The sequence below is a fragment of the Dioscorea cayenensis genome, chromosome 9, assembly GCF_009730915.1.
Source record: "Dioscorea cayenensis subsp. rotundata cultivar TDr96_F1 chromosome 9, TDr96_F1_v2_PseudoChromosome.rev07_lg8_w22 25.fasta, whole genome shotgun sequence".
Taxonomy (NCBI): Eukaryota; Viridiplantae; Streptophyta; class Magnoliopsida; order Dioscoreales; family Dioscoreaceae; genus Dioscorea; species Dioscorea cayenensis.
The window spans coordinates 25,571,874-25,576,346 of NC_052479.1; the positions used below are offsets into that span (position 1 = coordinate 25,571,874).

Genomic DNA, 4,473 nt, shown 5'->3' on the forward strand with positions numbered 1-4,473 from the left:
CTCATATGCATTGCATGTCATAAATTATTCTTCTCTTTGCTGACCTTATGGAACTCTGAACTTCATCAATAATTTAATGATTATTTATTTGGATTTAATGCAAAATAATATCATCTCAATAAAATATAGCATCATGCATAATGCATCGAATTGAGTATATAGTTTTTTTCGATAGAATAAATCGTTTTTTTTATTAATTGCAAAAAGTTACCAAAAAAATAGTTATCGGATACTCATAACTCAGTAGTTAAAATTAAAACTAATATCTATCTTTCAAACTTGTTGCTAATGTTATATTTAATTAAATTAACTTTTAAATAATTTTAATTAGAAGCATTAATGTTGGAAAAAAAAAAACAAATGCTAATTAATATTTGTAAGATCAATGCATCACAAAGCGCCAAGTGAGCCAGCCTATACACCATGTGTGTACTAATGATAAAAACAAATATATCTAACTCATCTTGGAGATATTTAACTATAATTTCTTTATAAAATGTAATATATTTTTTTTCTACTTTGAGATGTGCAACTATTTACCATATGTATAATGTAGCAACTAATAATTAAATATGTGTGCATGATATTTCTAGCTAATTATATTCCCTTGAGGTTTTTGTTTAGTGATGATTCCGGTGGGGTGTGATGTGCTAAAATCACTCAAAAACTTACTCAAGATTTGAACACACACAGTCAAACAAAAGAAAGGAGACAAGCAAATTAGTAGTCAGGTTAGGCATACCTTGCCTACATCTAGGGAGCCGGGGCCCGGAGAAAGCAATCCAGCTAAAAGAGGTATAAGAACGAGAAGTACTGACACTCACTCACTTTCTCGATACTGAAAGAATATCCTCTCAAGATTGCACTGACCGCTCACTCAACTCTCACGAAAGAGTCTCTCACGGTTGGCTCATCCTAAATCTTGAGTAGGATCTCTTATATAGGCACTGCCGACGTCTAATAAAAGTTACTCTTTTTAGAATTCTCCACGAACTCCTAACTTGGGCGCTTCCAAAGTTAGATGTTACGACACCCGATTACAACATGACCCACCCTTCCCTGAACATGACTAAGTTCTAGCGGATGCCACTAATCTGCGACCTTCGACCTCCGGTTCCTTCGAGTCCGCCTCGTGGCGATTGACTCGACTGGAGCTCCTCACCTGCACTGTACTTCCTTCCCTCATGTCACTTGACGGTCTCTCTCTCCGAGGGGACGTGCCTACCAGGACTCAGCGACCATCTCACCAAAGATAGCCACGAAGATCTCCCGATATTCTTTCCAAACTTGGCCCTAAGTTTGGTCTTCCCAAAATGATCTTGGTTTGACTCAGTGGAAAATATTGTTACTAAACTTGATCTCATCTTTGATCAAGTTTAGCCTTGATATCTTCAGCGTGATATTCAATCATCCATGCTTGGATCTCCAAATCTCTAATCATATCTCTTACAATCTTCAATCAATCTCCTCACATGATTTAGACTCCATGAATAGTTTCATCCATAGATAGCTCTTAGATATTCCTTTGAATAGTGTTGCTAAATATGGTCTTGCTAATCTCCTTGGTTTCTTCTTACCTTGTTTAGTTTGTGTCTTAAGATATCTTCACACCAAATTAAACCTTATGTCTTCAAATAACTCTTACTAAGCTTAATTCCACACGATCTTCATGATCTTCTTGTTAGGATATTCCTCTCCTTCTTAAAAATAGATTTTTCTAAAAAGGAGCTCTATCAAAGATATGATTTATCATCCCGGATCTTACCAAGGATAGATAAACAAACTTTAAATAATACTTGCCTTTCATGAAGAGGTCCTTTAGTCTTGATACACTTTCGCTTAACATCACATGATTGTATTGAGAGGAATATCTACTAAATAAAATCTTTACCATTGATTTTCTTCATATATCATGACATCATCATTTTGCCACATCATCATCCTAGTCTTCACTTTCTTGAATGAGTCATCATAGCCACGTCACCATCCTATTGCCATGTCACCATATGGCTTGTCATATAATGACAATCCATTTCTCTAGACTTAACATTTGGAAATAGTTAAATTACTTACCTCCCGTTCAGTTTTATTTATTTTTTCTTTTAAATGTTTTTCTTATATTACTATATATTTTTTATCAAATTTGGGCACACAACATAGTGATCCTAGAGAATATGAGTAAAGGAGTTCTATGAAAATATTTTTTTTTAAAAAATTATGGGTATGATATATACCGAATACATTCAAAAAACCTCTTAAGAACGCTCAGACTGAACTCAACGCATGATTGAATTATTCAATGTATTGAATAAGAGCATACATAACTTAATTAACTTAAATATATTATCAATCAATACAATATCATTGAGCTTAAGATTGGAAAAATAATCTGTCTGCCAACAGGGGATACACAATTGGGACCTATTTACTCGAAAGTTACTTTAATAGAATTTCTCTTCATCCTCGAAGTGTTATTATTGTCATAGTTATTTTTCCTTTCATTACTAGTAAACCCTGTGTGTTCTTCTATTGGTATTTTTGTTATTGTAGTCATATTTTTAACCCAATCAATATTTTTGATATTTGTTGTATATATATGTTGTTATTGTTGTTGTTTTATCATACATCTTTATGTATTTCCATGTACATAGTAGTTTACCTAGTTTATTTTTAATCACAATATCTTTCTCATTAGGCAGAAGAAATCACCACAACATACCCAAAAAATAATAAAAGCATGCTCAAACTCAGACACCTCTGTACTAATCTCAAAACTCATATAAGACAAGGCACATATATAAACCACACCGTATTAGCTGCGCTATATATGAATAAATTAAAACTAATATGTATATGTATATGTATATGTCAAAGTATAGAATTTTTTTTAAGTCATCGAATAAACATATATAAAATCAAAAAGTCAGAGTCAAATTAAGATCACATGTCAGCCACTCACATGGGAGTTCTCGACTAAAGATAGCTATACCTAGACATAGTCCATCCTATGAATATAGTGGAATACTATATTAATGACAACCAAAAACTAAGGGGTTGTTAATTATTATTCCACTAATCTTATATATATCAAGTCTTATAAACCATATGAACCATTACTACTAACTTCATGATGTGATGGTTTGCATAACAAGCAGTGACAGTCCTATGAATTTGATCTAGTCTGGGCTTTTCAGCCAAACCATAGTCTTTTCTTAGTCCAACCATGGCTTTATTCCGGGCTTCCTTTTTTTTAGCTCAGGTTTAAATTTCTCCGGATGGAGTTTTTCTAAGGTTTTTCTGTAGGGCATCCGGGGCTGAAGCCCGGGCTGCCAATCATGTGGGTCCACCCCTAATAACAAGTATGCACTGTTAGATATCTTGAGATATATTCTTGTAACAAATATAGATTCTTGTAACAAAAATAGTTAGAGATAAACCTGGCATGGCTTTAGATAGAATGATTAGGTTTGTTTCTTAAGTATCATGATAGCCATCAGTGTTTCATTTATATATATTGTCTTGTAATCTCACCCAATGTGTGGCACATGATTAACACGTAATCCATCGCTCCGTTGATATTCTCAGCACCTTTGAGTTTTCATATAGTACCAGAGATAGTGTTAGCTAATAATGGCTAGTTTATCATCCGCCTCCACCAACCCGCTGTTCGGCTTTCAGATCTCGGAGAAGTTGAACAAGCAGAATCATGTGCTCTGGTCGGCGCAAGTTCTTGCAGTCATTCGTGGTGCATGGCTCGAGGGACATCTCAATGGCAAGACCGGAGTCCCTACTGCAGCGATCGATCAGAAGCAAGGAGAAAACGTGACGAAGATCTCAATCCAGCCTATGAAGAATGGTTTGCTGCGGATCAACAAGTTCTCGGTTTCCTCTTAGCATCTCTTTCGAAGGAGGTGCTGATCCAGGTGGCTGCTGCAAGGACGGCGGCGCAGACATGGAGGAAGATTGAAGACACTTTCGTGACGAGGACCCAAGCGCGTGTTATAAACGTACGCCTGGCCTTGACAACAACACATAAGGGCCATATGTCTGTCTCAGAATATGTTGGAAAGATGAAGGCTCTTGGAGATGAAGTTGCAGCTTCAGGGAAGTCGTTAGATGAAGAAGATCTGGTTGCTTATATCGTCAATGGTCTTGACGATGATTTTGATCCTGTTGTCTCTGCGATTGTGGCCAGGGTTGAACCTGGTAGCAGAACTCCACGCAAAACTTTTGAGTTTTGAAAACAGGGTTAATCTGCGACAGGCTTGTCTCGCATATGCAAATACTACAAACCGAGGACGTGGTGGTAACTCACCGCATGGAGGAACGTGGGGCCGAAGCAACCGTGGTCATGGCTGGACGAGGTCGAGGACGCGGTGCCCCCAACAACTCTATCGACAATCATCCGATCTGTCAAGTTTGACATAAGAGGGGCCATGTTGCCTTCAATTGCTGGCACATATATGATAAAAA

The 4,473-nt window shown here is 36.6% G+C and overlaps 1 non-coding gene across 1 annotated transcript; it reads left to right on the forward strand.

Annotated features, from left to right (window-relative positions):
• Nucleotides 1-4,109: 4,109 nt before the first annotated feature.
• LOC120269870 lies at nt 4,110-4,243 on the forward strand. The gene has a single exon (XR_005539499.1). It is a non-coding gene; the product is annotated as a small nucleolar RNA Z247 (small nucleolar RNA).
• The last annotated feature ends 230 nt before the right edge of the window (nt 4,244-4,473 follow it).